Genomic DNA, 23,278 nt, shown 5'->3' with positions numbered 1-23,278 from the left:
GTGTAAAAACATAATTTTCAGATCAGTCATTTCAAAGACAGCAACGAGGTAACAAGACAGTCGCTTAATTGCTTACATTTAATGAGATGGCAGTTTGCGCGCGATTAAAAATGAATGACAAAAACTTCTTTATATTTTCAGATGCCTTTGGTAACGCACAATGTCTCTTGTGTTACGCTCCTATAAAGGGGACCCGGTAATATAAATTTAGAAGACATTGTAATTATTTTCATAAAGATTTTGATAAATATATGAGTGTAAAAAGAGATGATATTTTTTTTGGAAAAAAATTGCACCTTTGCAAAAGTTTAAGGTGTGAATTTCCCAAGTTGAAAAAGAAGGCCAGAAAAATTATACACATGCAGAAACTGAATTAAAATGGATCTGACAAACATAATTAGTTTAAGCATTGTTAGGCAGGGAAGACCTTTTGTAGACGGAATATTTATGAAATAAATGTTTGTAATAGTGTTAGAAAAACTTAGCAGCCCACTCAAAATTTTCTTTGAAAAAATGCCTCTATCATTCAGAAATATGAGACGAAATGTAGACCAAATAGGCACATCTATTAAAATAGCAATAAAAAAAGAGTTCATGACTTAAATTTTTGTTCATATGCTTGAATGAAAGCACTGATATAAACGACTTATGTCAAATGGGAATTTTTGTTCGACGTGTAGATTCGAACTACGAAATTTTCGAATCAATGCTATCATTAGAAACCTTTCATGGAAATGTTACTGGTAAGTTGATATTTAACACAGTTTGCCAAAAATTACTTTCTGAGGTGGACGTTAGCAAGTTTGCTGGCGTATGTACGGATGGGCCAACGTAATGATTGGTAGAACGGAAGGTTTCGTAGGGCGGTTGGAAAAGCATAATATTAAGCTTAATTCTTTTAATTGCATAATACACCAGCTCTCTCTTGCTTCCAAATTTTTTAGCACTCTTCCCTATATGAAAACTGCAGAGCAAATAATTACCAAAGAGAGGTCATCATTCACTTACCCACCGGAAATTTAAGTTTTTAAAAAATACGAAGGCTAAATATAATGACCTTAAAATGTTCACCGAAGTACGGTGGTTAAGCCGGGGTGATTGTCTAAACAGATTATTTGCTCTAAAGAATGAAGTGCTACAGTTTTTAAAACAGGAGAAATTGCCTGGAACAAAAGGCTTTACAGGATAAAGAATTTATTTTTCATTTGGCATTTCTTTCTGATATAAGTAATCATTTAAATCAGCTTAATTTGAAATTACAAGTAAAGGAAAAAACTTTACCAATTTTAAAACTTTGGCTATGCTTTAGTCAACAATAATAATGTTACAGAAGTAATAAATAGGTATGCTGAATTATTGGAAACCCTTTTTTTAACTTTGGGGACAATTTGAAGACGTCGGAAAAATACATTTCGATGAGACATATTTGAAAATCCTTTAACATGTCACATAAGCCAATGAGGGTTTGAAGTACAATCAGAAATAATTATTCTTAGGAGCGAAATATCATTTATTGATAAAAATGTTATCACCGAGTTCTGGAGGAACTTAGATAGCTCATTTTATCCTCAGCTAAAAGAAATTTCATTCAAGCTTTTATCATTTTTTCCTTCAACTTTCTTTTGTGAACACATTTTTTCTGATATGAAATTTATGTGTTCCAAGCAAAGAAGTAGATTAACTTCCAGAAATTTATCAAATATACTCTTAACAAGGAACTGCCATAAAAGTATCGTTATCAATATATGTAAGTATTCCAGATTAATTTACAGTTTTTAGTGTTTCCGATAAATTACAAATAATATTTTTCGCAGCGTCCAAACACGGTTTCGTTTTAACAAAAAACCTTAGAGTAAGCCAAACTATTTTATTTTTATTTACATAAAAATCTTATTTTCAAACTGAATATCTCCAGAACTCGGTTATATCAATTTCCTCATATGATAAGTCCTTAATATTTGTAAATTTTGTTTTTATTAAACTATTATGCAGAAAAGCTGAAAAAAATTAAACATACCGGCTGACATTACAGTTATTTCCATCCCGCCTACAATTAGGCTATGACGGCGCGCGGGATTCGAAATTTGATGGCTCTGTTTCGATTCTGAGCTTGGGAGAATGTAATCTCTAATTTAAAAATAGAAAGACACCTGATGAAATCTTTTGCAGGATGAAAATAACTGTAATGTCAGCCGATATGTTTAATTCTTTTCAGCTTTTCTATCATAATAAAGCATAACAATTTAATAAAAACAACTATATAACTCATAAAAATTTACAAACGTATAAGATGAAAAGACGATAAAAATTCAAGATCAGTCCTAAAAGTTAAACACAGTCTCCAATAGCTGAGTGTTCCATTTTTTTTATTCAACACATTTCCGTTTTGGCACCACTGTAGCGCAATTACTCTCCCGTTTACCAATACACCATCACGTTTCCATTTGCCCACCTATGATGTACATACATATGTAGATAACGAGCGAATGAACTAAACGAGGAATTCCACACATTATACTTACACACACATACATACACACACACATGTTTCACATACACAAAATTTAGTTGACTACTATTATGGGGCTAGTGTTTTTGTTTTTGTTACTGTTGCTGATTTTCTACTCGCCGCTGTCGTCAGTTCTTTTTGCGTAGTATTTTTATCGATCGAGTGTAGCGCGCGTGTGTGTGAGGGGGTGTGCATGTATGTGTAGGCCACACCACATTTATTTTATTAAAAAAATTTATTGCGGCAAATACCGAAAAGTAAAAAATCATTTACTAATCGTATTTTATGCAATAGCTTTCATATTTTCACAGAGTTTTCCATAACAATCGAGTTACATATTAAGTTTTAAAAGGTTCTTGTCTCCCTTGTAGTTAAATATGTATGTACATACATACGTACATCATACCTGCACACACAATTTTTTGTACATACATAAATTGTAAAAATTTCAATTTAGTTGGTTGGTTTAATTTTAAGATTGGATTTTTAACACCTTGGTTTCTCTAATTTGCTTTTCACTTTTTTTTTAATTTTCCATTTGCTATTTGAAGTAGGTAAAAATTATATTTTACTTACTTTAGCTTCAATTGAAATGACGACAACGACTACAACGAGAACGAACGACTGAAAGCGACGGCGACCCCATATAGGCGATGGAAACCACTATGCTGCAGCCAGCTATGGCCAAAAAGAAAACTATTCAAGTTCTCGTGAGAACGAAGAGCGTAAGCATGTGTTGCAAGTCTAGAGCGGAATACTATCTATATAACTGGAATGCCAACTACCCTTAGGAATATACCCTCGAAAATCTTATAATAATTCGTTATTTTTAGAGGTGCCCATTAACTATTTTTGGTATATAATGGGTGATGACAAAAAAAAAATTAGAACTTTTTGAACAAAAATTAATAATACGAGGGTTGCATTTTATATTTTGCGCCTTGTCATTAGCTGTAATTAGATATTTTTATCGTAAAGTTAGGTATTTTTTGGCATAAACTTGCATATAACGTTTTCACTTACGAGTTTTATTTGTGTTTATTTATAGGGAGTTTAAAAATGCATATTCAGGGCTGTCATGGAATCCAACTCGGTTTTGCGTTTTTTAGGATTTACAAACCAATATTGATTTAAATTGGTGTCATAAAACCGTATTGGTTTTGCTCTTTTCGAATGTAAATAAAAGCGCTGTTCGAATCAGCTGTTTTGCGATGCACCGGCAATTTTGATGTTAATTTTTTTGGCAAAATTTTATAAAATAATTGTTTTGTGCATCTAAACAGAAATAAACAAATTTATTGACATCAAAATGGCAGTAGCAGTTGAAGCATTTATATTATTGGAAGAAGAAAGTTGTGAGAGGGTCAAAAGGAAAATTTTGAGAGATCGCAGCAATCCATTTAAGTTGTCAGAGACAGCGAAATTAAAAATATTTCTTAATGTGGGTTTCTAAATATTTGCATTTACATTGCAGTTACATTGCATACTATAGCATAAACAAAGAGGCTATCCGAATGGTATTGGACACCATTGAAGGACGCTTAACTGACTCGAAAGTTCTGCCCGTGCTGCTATTAGCAGCTACGTTACGATTTTTAGCTGAAGGATCCTATCAATGATCAGTTGGCAAGGATTCTAGCGTAGGATTCTGAGTGTAGGTAGAAGCACGGTGTCAACGATTTTAGATGATGTGCTTCGTGAAGAATTTCGCAATATCTGGATGTTTCTCCATAAATTCAATCAAAATACTGTTTTGCATTGAATTTTTATGTTTTCCCATATTAAGAATGAAAATATATGTAAATTTATATTTTTTTTATAAAATAAACCTTTATTTACTTACATTTTTAGAAAATACTCAACTGCAAGAGAAATACAACTAGGAAAAAATGAAATCCAACAGCATTTAACTGATTGGATTGTTTCCGATAGCAAAATCGATATTATCGGATTCTGTGACACCTAAAACCGACACTAATTCCAATTCGAACATTAAACCGACAACATTGGATTTCATAACACCAAAGTAATTATTTTGTCGTTTTTAAATCCGATTCCGACAACAATTGGATTCTATGACAGCCCTGATTGCCTAAAAATGGAATTAACCCGTGAACATTTTCGTGCGATGATTTACTACGATTTTTGACGTGGATTATCGAGACAGGAGTGCATCAATCAACTTACTTCTACTTTTGGTGTTGAATCACCACACTTAGCCACTGTGAAACGATGGTACAACGGGTTCCTACGTGGCCGCCAATCTTTGCAGGACGAATTTCGTGAAGGTCATCCAAAAATGGTGGTTGTGCCAGAAACAGTCGATGCTTTGCGTCAATTGATAATACAAGATCGTCATGTGACATATCGCGCGATAGAGGCATCCTTGGCCATTAGTGGGACCAGCATACATTCAATATTGCATGAACATTTGCTCGTAAAGAAGATTTGTTCTCGTTGGATACCGCATAATTTGACAATTGCCCAAAAAAGGACTCATGTCTATTGGTGTAAAGAAATGTTGAAGAAATTTCTTATATAATATATATTATTTAGTGGTGATGGATCAAAGCACGTCTATGACATCGTAACAGGTGACGAATCTTGGATCTATGCATATGAGCCGGAAACAAAGCAGCAATCGACTATATGAGTGTTCCAAGACGAGCATAATCCAACAAAAGTTGTTCGCGCAAGAAGCACCTCAAAGCAAATGGTCGCCTGTTTTTTTTTTCGAAAAATCTGGTCATGTCGCAACTGTTCTACTAGATAAACTTAAAACGATCAATTCTGAGTGGTATACAACCATTTGTTTGCCAAAAGTTTTTTTTAGAATTAAGGAAAACCCACCGCCGAAGAAAAATCATTCTTCACCAAGACAATGCGAGCTATCACGCATCGATTCACACAAGAGAGTTTTTGAGGACTCAAAAGGTCGAATTGATGGGTCATCCGCCTTACAGCCCTGATTTGGCTCCTAATGATTTCCTTTTATTCCCGAACATAAAAAAAAATGCGAGGTCAACGTTTTTCAACGCCTGAAGGAGCTGTAGAAGCCTTCAAACAGCTCGTTTAGAGGTGGCCTCTTCTGGGTGGCAAAAGTGCTTTGAAAATTGGTTCGAGCGAATGCAGAAGTGACTTGGATGGAGATTATTTTGGAAAATAATAAAACTATTTTCCTTAATATTTGACTGTGTTTTCATTATTAGGCTCAAAATATAAAAGGCGCCCCTCGTAGATTATCTTGTTCAGCTATAGGACATTAATGCCCGGTTTTTCAGTGCGAGTTTAAACTACAGTAAAAGTTGACTAGAGTTTAATCTTGCCACTTTGTTCGATAACATAAAATTTCTCTGCTCATCTCAGCTTAAGCGGCCGAAGTGGCAGGGTTAAACTATAGTCAACTTTTACTGTAGTTTAAACTCGCACTGAAAAACCGGGCATATTAAAAATGTATGTATTTTTGCAAAAGGTCTAGGGATATCTCCAAATTAGCGCTTGAGTTCTTCACAATTTTCGGCTCTTCAGTTGTTCTTATGTACCAACGAACTTAATAGAGCAAGATCCCAGAGCCGTGTTATAGCGTGTGTTAGCGTGTAACTATGAAGGTATGCACACCCGCTAGTTTGGGCCGTGGGCCAATTTCCCAGTACGGGCCGCTGAAGGTGCGTAAAAATAACGCTAACTTTACTTATTTATTATAAGAAATTAAAAAGTAGCATTGCCAGAAACTTTTCGTGGGCCGGTTTTTCTGCCAGACGCTTCAAACTCAATTCTGTAGGAAAATGTTTATTCGAGTTTTTTCTACAATAAATTATGGAATGTGTAAAGTACTTTTTTATGAATATCTTTGTAGCTTTTAACTTTCGTCATCGTCTTCGTTGATAATTGATAACACGTCATCCACCTATTCTTGGTATGGATGTGAAAGAAACCACCATCGTCATCACTGTCAGCAATATTGCCGCAGTTGAATTGATATCAACGAAAGTGATGAATACTTCTGTTTCATAGGTCAAAATATATTCTTGATATGTGTGGAAAGCCTGCAAACGGTTCTTTACGGCAAGGAGTTTTATTTGAAAATATTTTAAGCATCGAAAAGCCCGAGTATCTCACGAGCTTTGAATACACGGATGATGATGATGTTTTTGACATCCAATACCAAGTGTAAGTTCATGTGCTTTACACAGAAAACCTTCCAATCCCATGAGTATGTGATTGGAGATTATGTTATTAAGCAAGTCACCAACTTCACTGGCCTAGGTGTTACAATGGACCCTAAGCTTGAAAGCTTGATTTTAAATCACATATTGAAATTTGCGTTAAGGAGCTTTAATTTTAAGCTTGGTATCTCCACCTCTAACTACAATAAGTTGATAGATTCGTCAATTTGGCCATCGGAGGTAAAAATTACGTTGTTGTTGTTGTTGTTGTTGTTGTTGTTGTTGTTGTAGCGATAAGGTTGCTCCCCGAAGGCTTTGGGGAGTGTTATCGATGTGATGGTCCTTTGCCGGATACAAATCCGGTACGCTCCGGTACCATAGCACCATTAAGGTGCTAGCCCGACCATCTCGGGAACGATTTATGTGGCCACATTAAACCTTCAGGCCATTCCCTCCCTCCCTACCTCCAAGTTCCATGAGGAGCTTGGGGTCGCCAGAGCCTCGTCTGTTAGTGAAACAGGATTCGCCGCGGATAGGTGAGGTTGACAATTGGGTTTGGAGAAGCTATATATTGCGCTGGCAACCTGAAAGGTTGCGCTACACAGCCCCTTGAATCTGGTATTTTAGTCGCCTCTTACGACAGGCATACCTACCGCGGGTATATTCTGATCCCCTAACCCGCTGGGGTGTAAAAATTACGTCGTTTCGTTTCTTCAAGAATTGTGGCACAGAAGGACAACTAAGACCTCTGAACGATTCTGAATTTTATTTTTTCATATCATAATATGGAGTCACTCTTATGAGGTACACAATACGATATAAAATTCGACATGACCATTCCCCCGCATATCTCTATGTGTGAGCTAATTAATCTTCACACATTATCTAGAGAGACCGATCACAAATTGTCATCAATATCCTCTAACGGGAGTCCAAGGAAACTTGCTGTTTCAACAGGGGTGGACCATAATGAGAGGGGTGTTAGACGCGTTGGTTCCACATTACAATTAAAGAGATGGTTGGTGTCATGTGGGGACACAATGCAAGCGGGGCATACATTTTGTATATCGGGGTTTATTCTGGATAGGTAAGAGTTTAACCTGTTACAGTATCCAGATCGAACTTGAGCTAGAGTGACTCGTGTTTCCCTGGGAAGTGTGCGTTCCTCTTCCGCAAGTTTTGGGTACTGTTCTTTGAGTACTGGATTCACCGGGCAATTCCCGTCATAAAGGTCCGACGCCTGTTTGTGGAGTTCACTTAGGACCTGCTTGTGTTTTTTGGCTTCATACGGCTGAGTTATCAGATGCTGTATTTCCTCATAATGCTTACGGAGTTGACTCCTTAAGCCCCTGAGAGGTGTTGGCTTATCAATCAGATGCCTGTTGGGATGCCCAGGTTTCTGGGTACTCTGAGCTGAACTGTTTGGTTATTCTCTCCCTGATTTGGAGTATTCTCGCTCATTATGTAAATGGTGCTCTGGGGACATAAGAAGACAGCCCGTTGCGATTCTGAGAGCAGTATTTTGGCAGGCCTGCAGCTTCTTTCTTCCAGTGAGTAGTTTTTAGCATGCAATCGGCTGGCCAATTGCTTTGTAAGTAGTAATAAGCGTTTCTTTATCTTTTCCCCAAGTACTGCCAGCAAGGGATTTGAGGATTTTATTACGGCTCTGGATTTTCGGTACAATCGCGGCTGCATGCTCACCGAAATGTAGATCCTGATCAATTAACTGCAAAAATTGAACACAACAACGTTCCAACTTGCTTAAACGAACATAATCAACATTGATTTAAAATCAACCAACATATTGCATGCCTGAATATAATCAATTCAGGCGTTTACTCGTTTGCCTCAACGGCGATTACATTCATCGGAATGAAAAGGCAAATATGAAAACTCCATGCGTCTGAATATTTGCATGATTCTTCTGTCCTTACGTCACGGCGACAAGCTACATATAAATATACATATAAACATACATATAAACATTGCTTAGGATCAGCGTTGCCATATATTTTTTTTCCAAGTCGTCAGACGCCGCCCAAAAAATCGTCAAAAATCGTCATATATATGGCAAGAACCAAAGTTGAGTTAGGACGAAGTTGGGTTATTACCAGGGGACGTACGTTTGTATTCGCCGGAAACCAAAATGAAATCGCCGGATTTCATTCAACAATATTAACTTTTAAAGCGCTTTTCTGAAAATTGTCTTGATTGTTATTTTTTGTTAACACATACAACATATAAACTTGTTTTCAATTCATTTCGTTTTATTTCATAAATAACAAAAACGTCTTAAAACATAAATTTTGTATTACATACAAAAGGTACTTGTTTTCAGTCATTTTAGCAATTATAAATTTTTTTTCTTTGAGCTCGAATCGAACTTCCTATATCATTTTAGTTTCTTAGTTATACATTTTCGCGTTCATTTTTTTAGCATATTTATTTGCGGTTCAATATTATGACAAGAAAAGTTGTTCAATTTTAAATAATCTTGGGCTAGCAATATTCCTTTTAATGCATCAGTTTCCAGACGGTTTCGAATTTTTGTTTTGTTTAAATTTATTTTAGAAAAAATTCGTTCTACATTCGCTGAAGAGCAAGCACATTGGATTAGAAAGTGTATGTAGAGTCAGCTCTTTTGATAGTAGAAGTAGGTTTCCAAAAAACTTCTGGAGGAACCTTAGAAATGTCTTCAAAAAAGAGGAACTACGGCATTTGTGGTATAGCGTTTAGTTTTTGGGTAATTTTGGCCTAACCAAAAGTCCAATTCACCTCTTTTTCACCACATTTTGTTTGGGGAAATATCATCTTTAGAGTACTTTATCAAAAGTTGTATACTATCATCAGTTTACAATTTATAAGACGAAATTCGGGTCAGCCCGAAATGCCGTTTCCCAAAAAATTGGCGGGTAATGTTATACGCAAACGTAGGCTAATATGGTATAATATATCATTTAACCCGAATAATAACCAGATCAGTTTTACTAAAAAAAATTTATATAACTTCTTTTAAAATTTACCCATTTTATTAATAAAAGATAAATAGCTTCTCAAAAGATAAAATAAAATGCCTCCTTGGCTCGTTGATATTAAAAATGAATAAGTTATTGGAAATATCAAAGTTGCTTAAAACTTCAAATTTGTGCAAGACTCGCAAATAAAAATTGGATTATTTTTGGGAATGCAGACGTTATGAGCCCAAACCGTATCGCACTGTAAACAAGCACTCCATTCTGATATATTTCTTTCGTCCTTGCATAACTTTTCACAAAACGAGCAAATTGCTCCGTCTGGAGGCATTTCAACAAAATCCCCATGGTTCGATTCTGCGTAGACGACGCTTACTTCGGAATCACTGGTTGATTCTTCACATTCAGCTTTTCTAGCTTTCGCTGCTGGGTTTTTGAAGGTTCCTTTTCTATTTTAATTTTTGGCTTCACTTTTTCCTGGATCTTCCAAATGCTTTCTTCTAACTGATTCTTATATGGTGATTTTGTTAATACTGCCGCTTTTGACTTTTTTTCTCTTCCGGTTGCAACTGGCTTTCTAATCTTTGGCAATGGTAAAATCAGCCATGGTGAAACGACTCCTTTACTGGTTGATGCCACAGGTTCTGGAGAAGTTACTCGATCTGTATTAGATGTCGGTGAAGTTAGATACGTCCAGTATCCGAAGTTGCATTTTTTTTGCTCGGAGACTTCAGAGTTTTCGGCAGTTACGTGCTCATACATATCATTTGCAGCAATATAGTCTGCATCAGTAAAAATATTTCTATCGAATGGGTGTATCAGTACATCTGAAACCGTTAACTGCAATCTGGCCAGTCTGAACCTTATAACACGCTTTGGAAAGGAGACCAACTAAATCGAATTGAGTAACTCTTTGTCCATTTTCTCTCATAAAACGCTTTAATTCGTTACCGTAATAAGTCTTGAGTGGGCTCATGAATGCTCTATCTAGCGGTTACATTTTATGAGTGGAATGCGGAGGCAATGATATCATCACCACTCCGTTTTCACGAGCTAAGTTGATCACTTCAATATTTATTACTGTAGTGTCCATCTAAAATCAACATTATTCGATCTATTTCTTGGCGTTTGAATATTTAAAATAAATCTTACATAGAAGGCAGGCTTAAATCGTCATTTTTCATTACAAAATCGTCCAAACGTCATTCTAGTTGAAAATCGTCAAAATGACGATGGCGTCGTCAATCTGTCAACACTGCTTACGATTCTGTTTGTTTGCCGAACTAAACGATACTAATTCTCGTGCTTTGATTTTATTATCCGCTTGCCTTCAATTGATCAATAAATCGTACGCAAAACCTGTTCGGTCATTCGATCGCAATCATGCTAACATAGTCTTGTAAAGACAGATGCTGAGTTTATTCAGTTACGAGTTTATTCAATTATGAGTTTATTCAATATGAGTTTATTCGCATGATTGAACGTGAATCCAAGTTTTAGTGTTTGATTAAATCAAGAAAATTTTGATTTTTGCAGTTCTCTGATCCTGATCAAACGTCACACCCTAAATTTTTGGGTGTAGGACAGTCGGTAGCGTAGTGCTCATTTATCATATTGTTGTTGGTTTAGCGATAAGGACACTCCCCGAAAGTCAAAAATTTTAGCCTGGATTTCTGCAATAGAAAGTGTGTTTATAGACTCTAGGTACCACGATAGGTCGCGTTGGGATAATCGCAAGGTGAAATTTTGAAATTTATTTTCTTGAGACTCAGAATGGGTACAACAGTCCTAGGAAATAAAATATTAAGCGAGAGTCCAAGAGTCGCACAAGCATTGTGAAACATTTTTGAAAGGGTCTTTCTAGTAAAAGAAGGTAAGTTTACGTTCCTCGGTACTGCGGCAGCTTCAGGCGAGCTTTTATAAAATTTGTATCCGATCTCTTATATAACAAAGAATAAATGTAATATGTATCTGTAAAGCGGAAAAAAATTAATTTTTAACCTAAGAAACTAAAGTGAATCCTGTTACCAAATAGATTTCTTTGGTGCTCACAATCGTTTATTTTTAACAAATTATTTTAATAAAATATTGCTAAACAAAAGCACTACGACCAAAATTGCCCAAAGCTCGCTAATAGCCCGAATCTACATCTTTACTACAAAAACTTTTTTATAGATTTGGACTCCAAATAACAGCGAAAAAGGGACCTGCACATAAAAACATCAATTAGAAATAATATATAAGATATTTTAGTATATTTTACATATCATATTTTTCAAAGAGCTGAAAGCCCTGGCAGCCAATGCTCCTTTAATGTTAACACTTTAATTTAGTTAACTTGTTAATAAATAATAATAATACTCATATTTGTATACGTTAATATAATTAGTTTTGAACCGAGATTCAAATGTTAACAGTCTCTGAAACAGTCCGAATAATCCCGTGATTGTCAGTTTCAAGTCCCGAAATCCCGGAATTGCAAAAGATTTTCGGGATTCGATGCCTTAGTCACAGCTCATATTTTCTATTAAAACCAGCTTATATAATAAACTGTAAATCTTATAACTTTAAACGAGCAATTCTTGTACATATATTCGTATATTTGTATGTTTGTATAGCCGAAGTGTTTCTATCGGAACCCGCCTATGGAAGCAGAGGTAGAGGGCGGCCCCCACTCCGTTGAAAGGACCAGGTGGAAAACGATTTAAACTCCCTTGGTGTGACCAATTGGCGCCGGTTGGCGGAGCGAAGGAGCGACTGGCGCGCCTTGTTGGACGGCCATAACCGTTTAGACGGTTAAGCGCCAATTAAGTAAGTAAGTATAGCCGAACGCTCTCGGGAACGGCTCAACCGATTTAAATGAAATTTGGCACAGACTTTCTACCTAGGTGTTGCCCAGGGGCGTAGAGAGAAAATCCGGGCCCGGGACTAAACAATTTACGGTCCCCCTTCGGGGAGCAACCTTATCGCTACAACAACAACAACAACATTAAGTTGAATTAATGATGTCTCATTCATGAATCATTATTGATGGATTACATCACACAAATTTCTTGCCACATCAACTAAATGATTTTTAGACTAAGAGCTGACAATAAAATTAACACAGAATATTTACTATTTATACTATTTTATTGAAACGTAGAAATAAAATTCTCTCCACATATTAGCTGTGTTTTTTTTTTCACATCTGTATACGTTTACGCTAAGCTTTATATGGACTGCTAAGCGACAAACCTTAAATACACCTCTGAAATTGGTACGCATAAAATTAGTACTACTAAATTTCAATACGCATTATACTCAGATGTGACTGAAATATGTGTACATGTTTCACCATCTGAACTAATTCTATGATTTCTATGCGCGTCCACTATTTATCACAACTGATTCAGCTATATGTTATACACAGGAATACAACAGAGGGTTGTGTCTCCGCTTTTCGGTACACCCTGTGCTGTAGCTAGTTGTTTAACCACTGCCGCTAGATGGGCATTATCTAAGCGAGGGTAGGCGTTTTTTTTTTCACGCGCAAACAAAACGTATACGCGTGTAAAAAAAACACTGCCGTTGTTTCAAATAATCTTTTCTAGTTATTTGGTAATACATTTCTGATAAATTTAATGATGATTATAAATTTTAATTATTCAATATAGAAAGTTCGAATATCAAAGAGTGACTTTACTTCCTTTTTTCGCTGCAAAATTTTTATAATAATATCGAAATTTAACTGTCTTGCCAAAACGGATTCAACACAAAGCGTGGCAAGTCCTGAAACTCGCTCTTGAGATGAACACGATCTATAAAAGTTTTTGATTCTTGAAAGGACGCTGAAGTAACGTTCTGGACTAGCTACCGTGACAGGTATAGTGCAAAAAATACGTAAAGCAACACAAATGTTGGGGAAATTCCTATACAGATTTTGAACACATGTAGAAAGCATTTAGCAATTCCAATGGTGACAGATCTTTATCAAAATTTGCTTCGTAAATGTGTTTCAAGTGAATTATTTCGCATTCTAAGCTTTGAGAAACGTCCGACTTGTATTTTTCGACAAATTTTGCTGCGCTCGCATCCATATCTTCAAATTGCCACAAAAAGGAAAACGTCTCGTTTAAACTTCTCATAGCTGCAAATCGTTCAGTAATTCCAGTGATTACCGAATCAACGATCACCAGGAATGTATTGTTTTTAAAATCACGACTCTGGATCATACGCAATCATCTCATTTCCATTATCTTCAGAACGTCTTTTGGGATTTCTCTTTCGAATGTCCGGGAACTTTGGCGAGATGCTCAGTTGAATAGCAGCTGTTTTGCATTCGTTTAAAATTGTATCCCATTGGTTCCTGATCAACTTCAAATCAGCTAATAAGGCATCTAGATGTCGGACCTCAACATCTATGGTGGCGTCTTTAGCTTGGAGATCCACGTTTCTTTCATTAATGGTAGTCAGTATTTTGAACCAAATTGAGAACAGCAAGATACTTTCGAACTTTTTGATGTACTTGAGAATGCCGGAAACATCGCCGTATGCTTGCGCAGTCAAATTTGGCTTTTGGCTGAAAGACTATGAGGAGAGCTCGGTACATTTTTATTGACGATGTCCTATCGTTGTGGAGTGCTGCTGAAAATAGTAAAACATTTTTGTACAGCCCAGAAGAAAGTAATTGCAGCCGTACAGCATTCTGCAGCATCAACACCACATAAATTGAGACTGTGGGTTGCACAAGGCGAGTAATCAGCATTCGAGTTTTTGTAGAGAATGTGACGTAGTGCTCCGTTGTAAGCTCCTTTCATATTGGCGCCGTTATCGTACCCTTGTGCACGACAATCTTCAATCAAGTATGGCAAATTAGATCAGCGATTTTCTGACCAGTTTTTTGGTTACAATTTACGAAAGCCAAAAACCGTTCTAGAATTGTAAAATTTCTTGCTTTCGAATTGAAATGGAGTTAGCCCAAAATGAACGTAGGCAACGTGACTAGCATCAGGCGTAGCATCAACGATAATAGCAATATACCTGGCTTTCTTGCCTTAGCTGAGGTTAGGTTGAACTGGCCGGTCCATGAGGACCTCACATAGACTGATTGAGTCCGTAGTGTTACCAGAAGGTTGTTTTAACGACCAAACTGAAAAACCCTATCAAAAACCAGGACCTGTTATAAAATAACTCCGCCCTCTTGGCAAATACTAGAAGCTTTTTAGGACTTAAGCCACTTGCTGCTTATAGTTCTGACAGCTGTATCACTCCTAATAGCTGGAGTCTTAGCCTGGCAAGTGCAGGGCACGAGCACAGAACGTGCTCGATCGTTTCCTCCACCAACCCGCTCTTCCTACATCTGCTATCACTGACCAAGGCTAATTTAAAGGCATGTGGCGCCAAAAGGCAGTGTCCAGTCAGAATACCCGTCATGAGTCTACAGTCCTCTCTTTTTAATGATAGAAGCAACTTTGTTAGTCTAAGGTTGTAAGACCTACACATAATCTTCGACACTTTACAGCCCGCGCTTGAACCCACGCCTTTCCCGCTTGGTCGATCATGTGCACCTCTCGCCTTCGCTTAATCTCGCCCAGTCTAATTGGGACGCCTACGGAGCAAGCTTCAAGGGATGCGCCCTTTTTAGCTAGTTCGTCCGCTTTTTCATTCCCATCTCCCTGTCCCGATTCTCTCCAGAGACTGCTTACACTCTAACACGCATTTAGATGATGTGCTATGCGAGATTATTGCCTTAATTGCTGCTTGACTGTCAATATAAAAGTTAACATGATTGCAGCTTAAGCTATTCTCTTCCAGGGTTTCTACTGGTTACGGCTAATATTTCCGGTTGGAAAACGCTACAGTAATCCGGCAGCCTGTAGGATCTGCTTATTTCCGGATCAGCACAGTATACCGCAGACCCTACTCCTTCCACTACTTTGGAACCATCTGTGTACACATGTATCGCCTCGTCCGCCATTTGCGCACCCTTGCGCCAACCGTCCATCTCTATTGTGGCCTTAAGATCTCCCTCGAAGCGCAGATAGGGAATCAGGTAGTCTGTTCGTCTTGTGATTGATTACGCTATACTACTATGGCCATATGGTCGGCGCTCAAGCTGCCCCGTGGCACTGAGCCTCGGTTGGCGGTTGTTAATGCTTTGTTCTTTGCTACCAGGTCTACGGGTGGAATGTGCAGAATGGCATACAGTGCAGCTGTCGGGGTTGTTTCCAGGGCCCCTCCTAACTTAGGCCTGGTCCAATTTGGGACCTTGTACCTCTTTGTAAACAAGACCATATTCGTCTTCTCCGCATTGACTTTCAACCCGACATTAGATGCCCAGGTATGAATATCCCGAAGCGCCCGATCCATCAAAGAACTAATCGTCGGAAGGCACTTTCCATTTATGACAATTGCGAACTCAGTTCTTATTCTAGGCAGTCTTATATTATTGCAATTTCTAGTTCCATAATTGTGGATTTCATGATTATTTTACTACTCAGGTAATTCGGTAACATTCTTAACCTAAACTGGTGTATAAATTTCAATGTGAAATAACTGTCTGTTTAATACTAAGCCAGTTTAATCTATTGAGCATTACAATTTTTGGAGTTCTTGGAGAACATTTTAAAATAAATCGCATTGCCTTGTTTTGCTGTATTTGAAGTTTCTTAATATATATATTATAATAGCCACGGTTATACCACACACCAGGACTTGGCATGGCGTAGCCCAGGGTTATTTTTTATAAGCGCGGTCAAAGGCCGCCAACGCAGAAAGGTGTTCTGCGCAAAAATACTATGGATCCCACCCCCGGTTTCGGAGGTACCCGCGGGTCTTTTTTCGGTTTTTCTTTAATATCTTTTGAACGAGTTAAAATTTTTATTTTCCGCCTTCGGCTCATTAATACTGATGTCAAGACGCGTCGTTTGACACCTCTCTCGATATTTTTGGTAGCGTATTAGCAGTCGACCCCTCAACTAGACTATTACCCTAAATTTAAAACCTATTTTATTTTGACTATGATTATGCGCCTGTATCTTCATGTTAATTATTTTAGAAAATGCACCAAAATAGGAACAAGCAAATAAAAAATCATAGGTACTGATATCAATGTCACTATGCGGCCGGGCGGCATCCATGACCGAGCTAACATACATATTTTATTACGTCATCACGTTTTTATGGTACGCTGCACTGCACAATACACGAATATGACAGCGAGAGTTGGGCCAACCTCATTACTTAAGTAATCTATCTTACAGATTCTAAAATATCCCTTGAAATCATTTCTCCAATCCAATTAAAAATCCAATCCAATTAAAAATAATTTACAATTATCCAAGTATTTATGCATATTCTTAACGGCATACCTGTCCGCTTCCACCTACACCCTTTCAAACGAACAGTTATTGCCAACATTCTTACAAAAGCCAAGCACATAACCCATTCTGATTAATACCTATTTACGTCATATTTCACTAATATTTTAGGAAATTTATTGTCACTTTGTTATGCAGAAATGGGAACTTTACTTACCAATTAATTTCTACAATAACCAACAACTTAATATACAATTTATTTTAACTGCGGCAGATAAAATTGATTTCTTTTCCCACGCGTTGACGAATCGATGACAAATCTGAAGTAGCGATGCAAAACCGGGTTGCAAACTTCGATAAAGAGCATTCGTAATGAAGGATTGAAGCCTTGATGTAATAAATACCTTGATGTAATAAAGCAATTAAGACGTAAATTGTTGCAAAGTTATTTAATTACTTAATTAATTATCAAGTCAATATCGAAAATATTGAACAATTTGTTTTCAAATAATTTCAGACTATAATGTATTTAACAATCGACCCTGAAAGCATACGGTTGCTTAGAAAGGTATCTACGCCATCTAAGTCAAATAGCCCTCATCCCGTCGTAAGGATCCGGAGCCAGATAAACAATTTTGTATGTAAATCATGGATCAATTATATGGTTGGCTCATCTCGTCAGCTGATTTTATTTTTTTCATTCCACTGGTATGGGGATTGTCAAAATTACAGCTATTTACTGCCGTGGTGGTAAATTTTTTATAAAAAAATAGTTTCACATTACTTTGAGATGTTTTTTTAGTAAACGCATCTAATTTAGCGCAACACACAAGAATTGCATTTGCCTAACACGAGCCGTGTTTTTTACACGCGTATACGTTTCGTTTGCGCGTGAACAAAAACGCATATTATCGCTTAGATAATGCTTAGGAGACCCATCTAGCGGCTGTGGTTAACCAACTAGCTACAGCAACAGGGTGTACCGAAAAGCGGAGACACAACGCTCTGATGGCCATATGCTATGTTCAAACAGAAAAATAAATTGAGGCAATATCAATTCAAATTGAGTGGTGTTCATACAACTCAATTTAGCTTACACAATAGTAATTTGATGGCCGGTTGGCTCATCTCTACAGCAACAACATACCTGTGTTCAGAATGTCAAAATGTGCGTGTTGGAATTAGGTGAATGGAATGGAATGAAAACATAAAACTTTAAAATTTTTGTGTGTTGTAAGATAATGTGTTTAATGTTTTGGTTTCATTTTGAGTTTGCCATCCTCTTTTGACAATTCCTACTCCAGTGAAATGAAAAGATAATATCAGCTGATGAGATGAGCCAACCATATAGTTGAGCCATGCGCAGCTGACGTTTAAATCTACTCAATAAACACACTTTACAAGGTTGTATTTACAGTTTGAAACAATTTATTACGCTTTTTTTTTAAATTGGCAATTTGTTATTACAATTTATTATATGATAAATTGCGTAATAAATTGCCCAAATGGTATAAATTGCCAATATGGCGTGTGTTTGTACCTAGTAATAGAGTATAACATATAGCTGAATCAGTTGCGATGAATTGTGGACACACATAGAATACATAGAATTAGTGTAGAGGGTGAAACAAGGACACATATTTCAGTTACATCTGAGTATAATGCGTATTGAAATTTAGTAGGACAAAATTTATGCGCAGTAATTTCAGAGATGTATTTAAAGTTTGTCGCTTAGCAGTCCATATAAAGTTTAAGCGTAAACGGATATACGCGTGTTAAAAACACGGCTACGGACACGCAGATTTTGACAATCTGAACAAAAGTATGTTGTTGTTGTAGAGATGAACCAACCATATATTTGAACCATGAAGCACATGCAACTACGATTTGAGACAGATAAATCCAGATAAAAGTGTGGTTAAACTTAAGGCCTCCTCCGATTTACAACGAGACTGACTGAATTTTGTGTGTTAGTGCAGTCGGGTGGCTTCGTGACTCACGTATTTGTTGTCGGTTACACGTTAACGAAAATCAAAAATTTTTGATTTTCTCATTTGACGCATGCTTATTCGATAGTCGCGGGGTGTGATTGACAAAACAGCAGTGTTGTATTTAGTTTGTGTCGATATTCAAAATGAATAAGGGCGCGGAAGAACAGCAATTCATATTAAAATTAATTGAAAATTATCAATGTTTACCAGCTTTATGGAATGTAAAGCTTTTATTATTATTTAATAAAATTTTTATTAATTTTTTTATTATTTAATAAAACTGCTGTAGTTGCAAGTAAAAAAAATCATCATCCGATGGCGACATATTCACGTCCGAACGCTACGGTTTCTCAATGCAAATGTTGATTGATGGTTTTTTGTTTGATAGTCGCGTGGCAAGCGTCAAATACCCGACACGCACACATATAAAAATTCAGTCAATCTCGTTGTAAATCGCAGGAGGCCCTTATGCTGGCTGGCAACGGACAAAAAATGCTAACCATAGAGCCTCCTACGATTTACAACCAGATTAACTGAATTTTGTGTGTGTTAGTGCAGTCGGGTGGCTTCGTGACTCACGTATTTGTTGTCGTCTACACGTTGATGAAAATCAAAAATTTTAATTTTTTCATTTGACGCTAGCTTATTTGATAGTCGCGGGGTGTGATTGACAAAACAACAGTGTTGTATTTAGTTTGTGTCGACATTCAAAATGAAAAAGTGCGCGGAAGAACAGCAATTCATATCAAAATTAATTGAAAATTATCAATGTTTACCAGCTTTATGGAATGTAAAGCTTTTATTATTATTTAATAAAATTTTTATTAATTTTTTTATTATTTAATAAAACTGCTGTAGTTGCAAGTAAAAAAAATCATCATCCGATGACGACATATTCACGTCCGAGCGCTACGGTTTCTCAATGCAAATGTTGATTGATGGTTTTTATTTTGATAGTCGCGGGGCAAGCGTCAAATACCCGACACGCACACTTACAAAAATTTAGTCAATCTCGTTGTAAATCGCAGGAGGCTCATAGCAATGGGCGATCGGCGGTAGTCGTGCACGTACTTGTTGTCGGTTTCGCGTTGATGAAAATCAAAATCAAAGTTTTTAATTTTTTCGCTTGACAGGTGGCATGGCGAAACGATACAAGGTGGTAGCATGGGACAGCTGATCATACCCTTTTTTTATTTGATTTGATACATCAACTTTCGGCGCAGTACGATTTTGACATTTGTCCATCGAATTTACAAAAACAAAATACATGGAATTTTTATTTATGTTTGTAGGTATGCCACCATGCTGCCACCTTGTATCGTTCCGTCATGACAGCTGGTCTATTTGATCGTGGCCAACGTGATTGACATGCATTAAGCGGGAGTCATTAGTGCCGTATGTCGTATCGCTGTAGTCTTATCCCTAACGTAATCAGCTATTTGTCGTTACGACGGCAAACCAAAAACCAATTTGTTGGCTACGATACGGTTACGACCTTAGCGGCACCAATAATCGATTGCATTGATTCTCATAAGATTGGTCGAATCAGCTGTTATAAGGTTACCGATACGGTTACCGATAAAGCACCAATGTCTCCAGCTTAACGATAAACAGCTTGCAAAAATAGGGCACTATTGTGAACGAGCGAATGAAATGAACATACGAATGTGCATATAAACAAAAATAACAGCGTGGCGGCAGGGTGACATACATACAAACAAACACATGCATTTCATGTATTTTGTTTTTGTAATTCTCTGGTTGAGTGTCAAAAAATTCTGCGCTAGTAGAAATGTCATAGCAGGGAAAAAAGTAACAATTAGCTGATAAACCTCCACCATCTGTATGGTTTTGGCATAATGAAACTGTTTAGCTAGTTGAAGCGTTTTCTTCAAGCTCGCTTGAAAAAAAATACACCTTATATGTACTAGTATGTAAGATTTTGTGATGATAGACTAAATAAACAAAACTTAAACTAAACTCAAATGAATTTTTATGTACACATGCATGTGTACATTTAACTATAAATCTATGGCGCATAGTCATAGCCAAATAAAATAGGGTTTTTATTTAGTTGCAGCTTTTTTGACAGATTACTCATAAACAATTATGTCAAAAAGCTGCAACTAAATTTAAAATCTATTTTATTTTGACTATAACTATCAGTGTTGCCAGAAAAAAAATTTCTAGAAAAAAGGGCTAGAAAGAGCTAAATTTCTTCAAGAAAATTCAAGACCCGTTGCAAAAAGAGCTAAAAGTATATGTATGTATATTTTTCAATGTAAGTTTTCACATTTATTTCAAATAAAACTTAAACAAAGTGTTGAAAAAGGTACAGTAAACTAACAAAAAAGAGAGGTACATAAATAAAACTGTTTTTATAGTTCATTTCACAGTTTTTCATAACAAAAATATGTTTTTTTTTTTAATTTTTCTTTTGCCATTTGGCGGTAAGGTATCGTTAAAAAGTAAGAAGTATTTTTCACACTACTACAATGACGGCACGGCTATAGGTTCACCAAAAATACCACTTGCCAAAATGTTGGCATATGAAAATTAATTTAAATTTTCTCCAATTTTTTTATTAAATTTTTAACGTCCTACGGGTGTACGAATCACCATTAAAATATATATATGTATATGTATGTATATTTTTCAATGTAAGGTTTCACATTTATTTCAATTCAAACGTAAACAAAGTTATAAAAAAGTACAGTAAACTAACAAAAAACAAGGTACAAGAAAGGTACATAAATAAAACTGTTTTTATAGTGCATTTCATATTTGTTAATAACAAAAATACGTTTTTTTTTAACTTTTGTTTTGCCATTTGGCGGTAAGGTGTCGTTAAAAAGTAAGAAGTATTTTTCACACTACTACAATGACGGCATGGCTATAGGTACGCCAAAAATACGACTTGCCAAAATGTTGACCGATGAAAATTAATTTGGTTCAATTTTTAACGTCCTACGGGTGTACGAATCACCATTAAAATACACGTGTGCGATAGTTAAGTTTATGTTGGGACGAGATATGTTTGAAGGATCTTAGACTTCAAAATCTATGATTTCGTCCTCAGAAGATGAATTATTATTTTGTCTACACTAATAAATATTTTTGTGGGCATTAATTTAAGAGATAGTTGTTTATTTCAAAATCATGACAGCATTTATTCAGCCGTTTTAGACCACTTCTTATTTTCTTTTGGAATTATACTGTTTAAAATTAAACCAAATTAGAGCTATACTTGTTTTTTTCATTTGTGAAATATGAAAACTTTTGAGGTTTTACAATTCTCAATGTGCTTTCAACCGAAATCTATTTTGCTAAACGTTTCTATATTGTGCGGCAATCGTTGCCTTAATTGTTCTAATAATTTAATTTTGAAGTCGCGACATATATTACGTATCTTTCTTTCAATGAATTCGTCTATAAATTTATCTTATTTTTCAAAGGTATAATGAAATAAGGCACGGAAGACAAAAATTTATTATAATCTGCAGTTAAAGGGCCGAAACTCTTAGAAGGTGGCACTAACTGTATTTTTTTTTTACATCTATAGACGTTTACGCTTAAACTTTATATGGACTGCTAAGCGTCAAACTTTAAATACACCAATGAAATTGCTGAGCATAAAATTTGTACTGCTAATTTTAAGGGATAGTTGTTTATTTCAAAATCATGATAGCATTTATTCAGTCGTTTTAGACCACTTCTTATTTTCTTTTGGAATTATACTGTTTAAAATTAAACCAAATTAGAGCTATACTTATTTTCATTTGTGAAATATGAAAACTTTTGAGGTTTTACAATTCTCAATGTGCTTTCAACCGAAATTAATTTTGCTAAGCGTTTCTATATTGTGCGGCAATCGTTGCCTTAATTGTTCTATTAATTTAATTGTGAAGTCGCGACATATATTACGTATCTTTCTTTCAATGAATTCGTCTATAAATTTATCTTATTCAGCCCTATTCTTGAATCCATCGTATACTCGATTTTCGTAAGTTCTACGAAAGTGCGTTTACTGAATCTATCGTAAGTTCGAAATTCGTAGAAAGCCTTTACTGAACACACTCGAACTGTCAAATCGTAGAGTTTCGTACAAATTTTCTACGATACGTATCAGTTTGCGGGAAAAAGTAAAATCATTAAAAATTTAGAATAAAAAGGGATATTAAACAAATAAAATTTTGGGAAAACATTGCAAATAGTATTGCGTCACCAACAAAAGATGCAACTACCTGGAAAAAAGTAATGGTTTTGTAATATGTATGCATGTATGCATATCGGCAACAGAGCTTCACAGATTTGGAAGAAAGCTTAAAAGAATTAAATT

General features: G+C 36.1%; 1 protein-coding gene across 4 annotated transcripts in view; it reads right to left on the bottom strand.

Moving 5' to 3' along the window:
• Positions 1-17,440, bottom strand: part of 14-3-3zeta (tyrosine 3-monooxygenase/tryptophan 5-monooxygenase activation protein zeta) — a 126,421-nt gene extending 108,981 nt beyond the window's left edge. For 2 of the 4 annotated variants that reach the window (XM_067774427.1, XM_067774424.1), the window contains exon 1: positions 17,166-17,407. The gene's annotated coding sequence lies outside the window, so the exon portion shown is untranslated. Of the gene's footprint in view, positions 1-3,085; positions 3,220-17,165 lie in introns of those variants that run through there. The other 2 variants (XM_067774429.1, XM_067774425.1) reach the window with 2 other exon arrangements.
• Positions 17,441-23,278: the final 5,838 nt, after the last annotated feature.

The sequence above is a fragment of the Eurosta solidaginis genome, chromosome 3 (genome assembly GCF_040869045.1).
Source record: "Eurosta solidaginis isolate ZX-2024a chromosome 3, ASM4086904v1, whole genome shotgun sequence".
Taxonomy (NCBI): Eukaryota; Metazoa; Arthropoda; class Insecta; order Diptera; family Tephritidae; genus Eurosta; species Eurosta solidaginis.
Note: the sequence above shows the minus strand (reverse complement) of the source record. Positions and strands in the feature narration are given on the sequence as shown.